This window comes from Chiloscyllium plagiosum, unplaced genomic scaffold (genome assembly GCF_037043375.1).
Source record: "Chiloscyllium plagiosum isolate Xiang-an unplaced genomic scaffold, Cpla_swu_hap1 HiC_scaffold_7, whole genome shotgun sequence".
In the NCBI taxonomy this organism is placed as follows: Eukaryota; Metazoa; Chordata; class Chondrichthyes; order Orectolobiformes; family Hemiscylliidae; genus Chiloscyllium; species Chiloscyllium plagiosum.
In genome coordinates this window covers 3,283,730-3,293,702 of record NW_028270145.1, presented here as the reverse complement: position 1 = coordinate 3,293,702, position 9,973 = coordinate 3,283,730, and the positions used below count along the sequence as shown (strand labels likewise).

General features: G+C 44.7%; 1 protein-coding gene across 4 annotated transcripts in view; it reads left to right on the top strand.

The window, feature by feature from the left end:
* The first annotated feature begins 438 nt into the window (after positions 1 to 438).
* LOC122551254 (signal transducer and activator of transcription 1-alpha/beta-like) overlaps positions 439 to 9,973 on the top strand; it is a 44,826-nt gene continuing 35,291 nt past the window's right edge. For all 4 annotated transcript variants that reach the window (XM_043692866.2, XM_087988673.1, XM_087988672.1 and 1 more), the window contains exon 1: positions 439 to 594. The gene's annotated coding sequence lies outside the window, so the exon portion shown is untranslated. The remainder of the gene's footprint in view (positions 595 to 9,973) is intronic.

Sequence of the window (9,973 nt, the reverse complement as noted above, 5' to 3'; positions counted from 1 at the left end):
TGTGCAGCATGTGATTTGGTGCAGTGGCCACCTTCGCCTCCAGCAGCTTTGCCTTCCCTGCAGAGGCCCGTCAGTAACATGAGTTTCGATTCTCGCTTTCCTGCCACCGCTGCAGCGCTTCTCGCTCAGTCACTTCTTGGAAACCACGTGTCGCTCTTCCGTGCACCCTCCCTCCCCAAACACACACCGCCTGTCTCCGGAGGGAGGACAGCGCACCAGCCGGGCGGCCGGCCGGCCGGCCCCGCCCACCACAAAGCCCATTGGCCAGCCCCGCCCACCTGCCCACCCCCTATTAACCGACCCCACAACGGAGCGGCCTGCGGTTGGCGAATCGTCATGTCAATCGAGGAAATCGTCGCCCGGGGGGGGGGCGAGGGCGGCCTCCGTGCTCGTCCCACCCCACCGGCCCCCGCCCACTCGTTGTCGGTCCGCCTTCCCGGGTCTGCAGAGCCGTACGGCCCCGATGGGGAAGTGAGTAGTTAGTTTGGTGCCGGAGTCTGATCTGGTGTGTCGCAGGCGGACGGGCTGTTGGGGCCTCGCTGTTCGGATTCCCGTTTGCTGGTTTCGTGGCGTCGCCTCCCCGTTGTCGTGCAGGTGAGTGCAGGCCTCGGATGAGTTACCTGCGCGGCTCGCGCCACAGCCACGAGCCCCTTTTAAAAGATTCTCTCGAGCGGTTTCGGTTTCCGCTGCGGCGGCGGCGGCGGGCTGCTCGCGACAGTAAGTAAACCGCCTGTTTTGGGTTTGGAGATGCCGCCTGTTTTGGGTTTGGAGATGCCGCCTGTTTTGGGAGCTGCTTTTGCAAACCCACTTGCGGGGCGGCGGGGGGCGGAATCAAGCGACGGAGGTGGTCACAACTCCAAACGGCAGCAGGTTTATTTAGGATTTCGGAGCTCAGCTCCTCCCTCAGGCGTGCAATCCCAACTAAGCACTGCCCGATATATATATTATATATTGACCTTTAGTCCGCCCCAGTCCAACTCCGGCATTCTCCAAATCAACAGGTGGGTTCTGTCGAATCCGAGATCGAAGCGGAAAGGTTCGGGAATCCAAGTTGGGAGCTCTGCGTCCGCACAGCCTTGGGAAGCCAACACCGAGACTGTCCAATAAGCCCACCCGGTCAGGCGGCGTCTGCGGAAAGTGAAACCGAGTTAAGGTTTTCGTCTCCATTATCATTCTTCTCCAGAGCGGCTCTTTAAAGAGTCATGCTGGACTCGAAAGGTCGACTCTGTTTCTCTTTCCGCAGACGCTGCCAGACCTGCAGAGTTTCCCCGGCGCTTTTTGTATTTGTTTCAGATTTGCAGCATCGCCCATTTAGTCAGCCAAGTGGTTCAGCCGCTTGACTCGAACTGTTTGAGGAGACCATAAAAATAAAGGTACGTACGCCCCACACTGCACACGCGTTAAGTGGAGTACCGAGTTGCCTCTAGTGTGATGGGGTTCGTGGGCGTGAATTCAGCCAGTCAAGTATGTGCAGACTATCTGATTCCCAATTCCTGGATCTCAACCTTCTTCCGAAAGCTACAAATATGCCACCACCATCCTTTTGGGCAGTAGTATCCGGATCAGAGCTATTTGCCTTTATTTCTTTCTGTGATCTCTTTAAATGTATAACGTTTGCTGTTGGACTCTTCTGAAAATGTGATTCCTGAAGAAGGGCTTATGCCCGAAACGTCGATTCTCCTGCTCCTTGGATGCTGCCTGACGTGCTGCACTTTTCCAGCAACACATTTTTCAGCTCTGATCTCCAGCATCTGCAGTCCTTACTTTCTCCTGAAAATGTGAATAGTTCTTTTGTATTGAATATGTCCAGACACCATTGTTTTGAAGTTGAAAAATGTGGCGCTGACAGCAGGTCCGGCAGCATCCGAGGAGCAGGAGAATCGACTTCTCAGGGTATAAGCCCTTCATCAAGAATGTACTGTTGAAAGGCTTATGCCTGAAACATAGACTCTCCTGCTCCTTGGATGCTGCCTGACCTGCTGCATTTTTCCAACGCCACACTTTTTGACTCTGATCTCCAGGATATGCAGTCCTCACTTCCACCATTGTTTTGAGCACCTCTGACTTTCTCAAACTAGGTTGTATTTTAGAAAATTCTTGGACTGTAGGGACTTGGTTTTTTTAAACTTTTGTGGGATGTGGGCTTCATTGGTTGGGTCAACAATTATTGCTCATTCCTAATTGTCCAAGTGAAGATGGTGATGAACTGCCTTCTTGAGCCGCTGTAGCCCTTGGAATGCAGAGGTGCCAAGAGTTCTAATGTCAGGTTCTCTTCTCGAGATTCTTACATGCTTGATGCAAATTGCAATACATCAATGCCAAGTCACGATTTATTTCAGCAAGTACAAGCTTTTGGAGGATCACTTAACACTCTTCGCAATGCTTGCAGAGCATGTCAAGCAAGGCTTTCTCAACAAAGGAACCATCTTTTTATACAGGGTTTTACATCACAGTCAGTCATGCATACAAGGCACAACCCCCTGCCACTCACCCGTTGTTACATGCCACGCAAAAAGAATGTAAAGTGATTAAATTATTTCCAGAAAGTGAGAGACTAGGTTATTCCTAGAAATACAGCATTTACAGAGTATGATTAGATTGTCACATCCTATCTGCAAAACAGAAAAACACACACCCTGGGGCATCCAATTTCTTATGTCAGCAGAACAAATTAACCCTTAAACATCTCATTCCCTCCTTTATCATTCCATGATAAATTGGGCTGAAAAATGTGCTACCAGGTTATTCATGAGAATCTGACAACCAGTATTTAAGCAAGTTATTGACACACACCATGCAATGATTATAACGACAAGAATTACTAGTCTATGCAGTAGATAGAATCCCCAGGATTCTCCCACGTGGAAAAAGGTTTTCACCTATGAAGTTCTTAAATCCACAGTCCTTAGTGACCACTCCACCCCCTCCAAATTGAGTGGAAATGAGCCAGTTATCCAAAATCTCCTAAAGTAAGAGTTCAACCTGAAAACAAAATCCAGTCTGGAAGGGGTCATTTCTGTTGTGTACACTGGATCGTGAGCCCGGGCCTCTGGAGATGCGCAGATCAGTGCTGCTCCTGAAAGGTTGTAGGGGTCCTGTGCAATAAAATGTCCTACTAAGGCAGGGTGCATATTCGTGGAGTCAGGTGTAGCCATCAGTTTGCTTTTGGCCATCTTCATGTTCACCTTTGTAAATTCCAGCTGGACAGTGTGCGTTTAATTGAATCGAATGCCGTTTAATGCATTGTTTGCTGCTTCTGTTCCCGTTCTGCTGTCAAATGTAACAAAGCCAACTGGCTGTTGTGCTGTTAGCTTGATCAGTGAACCTCCATATCCCTTAAGTGGTCAGAAGAGAAGGTAAAGCTCTCGTGACTTAATATCCATAGGCAGGCCACTGACAAAAAGCATACAGACCTCCTCTTCATGGTTGTTAGCTTCATCACTTTGCATGCTAATACTGGGGAGCTGATTGAATTCGTCATGTCCCCCTACTCTGGGTAGGCGGTGCTGGTGCTGGGAGAGCAGGAGAGGTTGCCAGAATGGGTGTCGGACATTTCAGGGTCAATTGTAGAGTAGAAACCCTGAGCTGTTAAAGTATCTGTTCGAGACTGCTTAGGGAATCCCTGATGGATTCGACCTGTAGCCTCTCTTGGTTCGTCCCGGAGATCGTGCTCTGTGGTAGTCTGGAATATAAAACTCTTACAGACAGTTTAGTTTAAATTATTATCTTTGTTTACTAATGGCATCAGTGTTACACTATTACATAGCTCAAGCCTGGCTTGTAGGTATCTAAGGTTCTAAAACCATTAGTAGCGGTGCCAGCTCTTACCCCTAAAAGCTCTTTCAGGCTACTCCCCTTATTGCTGCAAACAAGCTGTCCTTGTACAGAATTTGGTATTAAATTTACAAAAAGCCACATGTCCTTAATCAGATGAGCAGCAATAACATGGCAAAAGTTTGCAGAGGAAGAGAAACTCACTGACCGGTCTGTTTACACTTGACTAATTAAGCTATATGCACATCAAAGTGGGAAACCTTGATTCAGCCAGGCCAAATGGTCAATTGCTTTAGCTAGCACATCATAAGAAGAGACTAGTGTAAACTGTGAAAATGGTCATTGGGGTCACCTCGCTCAGCTAACACATCTAGTATCATTGTCCTACAAAATGAGCATTTCTTTTAAAATAATCATCATAAATGCCCTCTGTCTCCCTCTGTCTCCCTCTGTCTCCCTCTGTCTCCCTCTGTCTCCCTCTGTCTCCCTCTGTCTCCCTCTGTCTCCCTCTGTCTCCCTCTGTCTCCCTCTGTCTCCCTCTGTCTCCCTCTGTCTCCCTCTGTCTCCCTCTGTCTCCCTCTGTCTCCCTCTGTCTCCCTCGTTCGATGTAATTTTTTTTCTCACATGAACATCTTCCAACTTTCATCCTTTTGTGTTTTTGTAATTTCCAAATGTGCTCAGTTCAGTGTGCTATACATGAAAATGTATCAGGATTGTTCTATTACATGTATATTCCACTCAACTTATTAACTCACAAGTTCTTTTCCTATTGAGTATGAGTTTTGTTAAGCATCTTTGATATAAACCAGCAGTTTAGTTATTTAACTATGCTTTAAGTGTGAATGGAGAAACTTTAGAGACTGTTAGCTACTGCCAGTATCTTTCCCTGCTTGCCAAGGTGGGTATCAGTATGAAGATAGTCAATAAGCATAGGTAACAAAGCATCAGGTATACACACTTGGCCAACTGGAATGATCCAGAGACCTTTTGATGCAGAATGCAAACACCCATGTGTGTTCTATACTGCTTTTTCTGTGTCGGGGCATGTATGCTGCATGTATGTTTTCAAGGCAGGTGGTCAATTTAGTGCCTGCCGGTTCATGGACACAATAGAATTGTGAGCTGTTGCTGCGTCTTTGGTTGCTCAATCGGCTCTGGCTTGCCATTGCTGATGTCTGTATTGTCTATTACATGTGCAGCATGTTTGATTATGGCCAATTGCTTGGGGAGGAGGTGGCTTTGAGGAGATTTTGGACATATAGTGAATTCTGAATAGATGTCCCTGAGGAGGTCCAAAATCCGCGTTGTGACCATAGCTGGTCATCTGGGTCATTATTTTGAAATATTATTGGCAGACCAGACATTTCAGGGAGTACCTGCATCATCTTCCCACTTGATGCTCTAGCTTGGCATTTCAACCCTGATTCCTTATTTTGCCTCTTGTTTCTCAATTTTTCCTGTTTTTCCTCTACTTATATCATAATCCTCACACTGACTCTTCAGCACCTCCCAAGACTTAGAGTTTCCCTCATGATCTCACAGACTCTGATCCCTCTGTGGTGTGCGTTATTCTCTCAGCTGGCCTGTTTCGATTTATTCATTATTTCTTCAGCAGTCTTTCTCCACACGGATATGAAAGTTTTCCATTTAGACCCCATATTGCGTTTCCAAATTACCGCCTCTGCTTTTAAACATTTATCTGTGTCCCCAAGTTCCTCTCTTTGGCCAAATTTCATGTCCCAATTTTTTATTTAAACATCCTGACAGGCACCTGAACCGTTCCTCATTTTGGGGGTCATCCCGGCATAACCGATACAAAGGGGTTCCAACACCTGACTTATCCAACGTCTGTTCCATTTTTAAAGTCTCAACTTCCTAACTTATTTCTATCTCCAGGGTCCTGACTTTTGCGTGTGGGATTTCCCCTCTTGACAACCGGTCTAAGGCAGGGTGATTGAGACAGACAGAGTCATCCTTTTATCTTATGTACTATGTTCTGGGCACTCAAATCCCACTATTGGAGGACTCTGACCTCTGAATTCCAGGGGACTGTAACCTTCCATCTGGTGATTTATAGTTCTGAGGACTCTAACCTCCCAATTCCAATGGGATTCTAATCTCCCTAGGACAAACTCATTGGCGTACAAGTGCGTAAGTTATCTTAGAGATTCCGTCACTATAGCGTCCTAGGGGACGAGGGGTTGACTGAGGTTAGTGAGAGAGATCAAGGTAAATCTTATCTAGTGGGCCTGTCCGTCTCATGTTACCATCACGCAGGCAATCACTTACTCCGTCGGCCTAGAAGCTCCACATAAGTCCAGAAGTGCCTAACCTGAAGATGAGATGATGTTCCTCCAGTTTGTACTGTTTCACTGGAACACTGCAGCATGCTGAGGATAGACAAATGAGCATGCGAACAGGATATTGTGTTGAAATGACCTATTAGAGGAAGGTCAGGGTCCTGCTTGTGCACAGATCGGAGGTGTTCTGCAAAGTGGTCACCCAGTCTGCATTTGGTTTCTCCAATACAGAGTAGACCATACTGGGTGCAGCAAATACAATGTACACGACTGCAGAGAGTGCAAGTGAAATACTACTTCACCTGGGAAGACTGTTTAGCCCCTTAGATGCTGAGCAGGGATGAGGTGAAGGAGTAGATGTTGCAGCTTCTGTAATTATTTGGGAAGGTGCCGTGTTGGTGTCGGTCCCAGATGGAACGATTCCTGTGAAATGTAAATGGGGAAAGTGAGGGGAAGATGTGTTTGGTGGTGGCGTTCTGCTGGAATTCTCTGAAATGGGAGAGAATGATCCTTTTGAATGTGGAGGCTGGTGGGATGAGAAGTGTGGACAAGTGGTTCACGTCTTGCTGCATATTGACATGGACTGCTTCAGTATTTGATAAGACAGAAATGGTGCTGAACATTTTGCATTTGTCAGTAAACACCCCCAAACCATCCTAAGATGAAAGGAAGGTCAGTGGTGAAGCAACTGAAGACGAATGGCTTGGGACACAACCATGAACATCTCTGTGCGTTTAGAGACTTGGGCACTGAACGGGTTTACAGTGCTTTATTTCTCCCTCTGATCCATTTTGATTTAGCCCCTTCCTGCTCTCCTTACCCCACTGCCCTTTCACGTTTGATGGTTTGCATTGCCATTAATTGACTTTGGTTATAAATCACCCATGTTGCCAATTGAATATTTACTGGTAGTGGCTGGTAGTTTAATTTTTTTAAAAATGAGCATCTCTGCAGTAACTTCTAACAAGCTCAAATATCTTCCTTTGTGCAAGTGTGACTCTAACTGGAGAGCGATCTCCCCCTCCGCCTTAGATTCCCATTGACTCCAGTTTTGTTAGCGCACTTGGTGCAACACTCAATTGAATGCCGGCTTGATGTCAAGGCTGGTCACATTACCTTTCAATTTTTGAGTTAATTTCTTGTCCATGTTTAGATATAGGTCGTAATTAGGCCTATTGCATTGCGTTGGCAGAATGCAAACGAAGTGTCACTGAGAAAAGTTATTGTCAAATGAGTGCAAATTGATAGCACTGCCAATGATACCTTCCATCACTTTGATTGGAAGTAGAGAGAGCTGGTAATTTGCTGGGTTGGATTTGTTCTGCTTTTTGTGAGCAGAATGTACCTGAGCAATTTTCCACATTGCTGGGTCGATGCCAGTGACATAACTATACAGGAATGCCAGTTTGGCCAGGGCTTTACTAATTCTGAAATGCCGGTCATCAGTTGAACATTTGTAAGGGCTGATTGCCTTTGTAGTATCCAGTGCTTTTAGGTATTCCTTGATATCACAATGGAATGACTTTAACTGATTGGAGTCAATAACATATTGCTGGAACTTGGTGGTCAAAAGTTGGTATCTGAGTTCCCTTTGCTACACAGGGACTACACTTCAAAAGTGCTTTATTGGCTGTGAAGCATTTGCATAATTCCAGTAATTGAAATGAAAAGCACTAATAAATACAAGTATTGCTTTCTATCACGCTAAGTCCAGTCTATGAACCATTACATCTGATGAAATAAGTGAATTTTTGCTGCCAATACAGTATAATCACATGAATCAGATCCCAGGGATTTACTCTTAAATTTTTCTAACATAGATTTTTGAGTTAGTTGAGTAGACCTGATTTCCACATGAACTGATCTCCTTATAACCTGAGCTGCCAACAAGTTTGGTCTGTCAAAACAACAGGCTGAAATGCCAGTTCAAAACACAATAAAACAGTAATTGTATGAAAGCTTTTATTCTATTTGTTCATGTTTTACAGTGTTTTTGCCTTGTGAAAGGATCGGAGTTTTGTTTAAAAATTCAGGCATTAGTTCTAGAAAAGCTCAGGAAAGCTTTTCTGCTTAGAGTGCTGTCTCTGGGCAGGCACAAAACAGTCTATCATGTGATCAGTGCAGTGAAAACTGTTTTTGTGCCACAGTGCAAAATTCCAGAGCACCTCTTAAGACCTTTTGCAGCATTGCCTTGAGAAATGGGTAGGAGAGCATTCATTGAGTGTTTGTCATTGTGCGTCTTTTGTTGAAGAATCAATTACATCTGTTTGCAACATCTGTCAGAAGAGGCATACAGCACCATTCAGCCATGTAAGTTTCTGCTGGCTCACCTGCAAGCAAATGAGAAGTGCCTCTTCATCAGGTTGGTTGGCCACCCCGTTCCTCCTCATTTTTGGCATTTTGTGCAATTTTAGCCTGTTTGAACATAGAATAGCAGGAGGAGTTGCTGCAACTGTGGCTTCCATCAATAACTCATACGCTTCTCCTTCATTATCAACATTGTCTCTAGAGCACAACAACAGTGAGACAACCCCTGCTGTGACTGGATCCATTGGTCATATCTCCAATGAGTTTGTGTGAGGAATTTAAGACATAGAATAGGTCCTTACTAATGTGAGACAGTTGGCATTTGCATTGCATAGAAATTACAGTTGGCATAATCCTTCATGGATATGGAGGATTCAACAAGGAAGAACATGGAATGTCTCAACATAGACCTTTCATATGGGAACCTTATTCTGATGAATGCAACAAATGTTATGCTGTGCAAATAAAGTAGGAGATTTTTAAGCTGTCTCTCTACCTCAGACTGTGTCTTGTTGCTGTCTATCTTGTGCTGGTTCCTGCACTACAGCAGTTCCCTTGTCTCCATGGACTACATGACGCACCAAGTAGACTTCCTGTACTTAAACCTTCTTACAATGAGGGCCAACATATCATTTGCCTTCCATATTACCTGCATACTTGCTTTTAGTGACCAATGTACATCCGGATCCCTTTGTAATTTCTAATAACTTCTAAATAGATTTGGAAAATATTGTCAAGGTTTTAAAAATTTTTTAAAGATTAAAGCAACAGACAACGAAACAAATGCACGAGTTTGAACCATAATTCTGTGAACATTGATGGAAATAAAACTGAATGAAAAGGCTGCTGGTGTAAACCAACAAATGGGTTGTTCTACTAAAAACCAAAAGAACAGTGGATATTGTCAGTTACAAACAAAAACAGAGGTTGCTAGAAAAGCTCAGCAGGGTTAGCAGCATCTATGAAGAGTATTCAGAGTTAACGTTTTGGGTGCAGTGACCCTTCCTCAGAAGAAAGAGTACCTTGAACAGGAGATAGGCAGAAGTGCCACATTTCTCTAATTAGTAGACAGTGATTTGTTGTTGAGCTGTCTGCTAGCTATGTAGATAGTGATATCCGAATTTCTTTCCAGTGCATTAATTTATTGTGGAGCAACTTCTGAGGTAAATTACTTTCCACTAATATGCCACAGGGTGGCACAGTAGTTAGCATTGTTGCCTTAGCACCAGGTACCCAGGTTTGATGCCAGCTTTGGGCAACTGTGGGGAGTTGGCATGTTCTCCCTTTAAAGGTTTCCTCTGGGTGCTCCAATTTCCTCCCACATTTAGAGATGAATGATTAAACGTTTAGGCCAAGAGAGGTTGTAGGAGCATTGTAAAGTGGGTGAGAGAAATAGAGAATTTAAGAGTATTTTAGAGCTTGGAACTAAGGGCACTAATTAGTAGACCTATAAGTGGTGAGTGGTTAAAGAGGGTGTTTAAGAAAGGCTAGAATTGGAGTAGCACAGAAATCTTCACAGCAGGGCTGTCAATGGTATAGGAAGTGTTGACATCACGCAAGGATATTTCTGCTAATGTTTTGCACTTTGCATT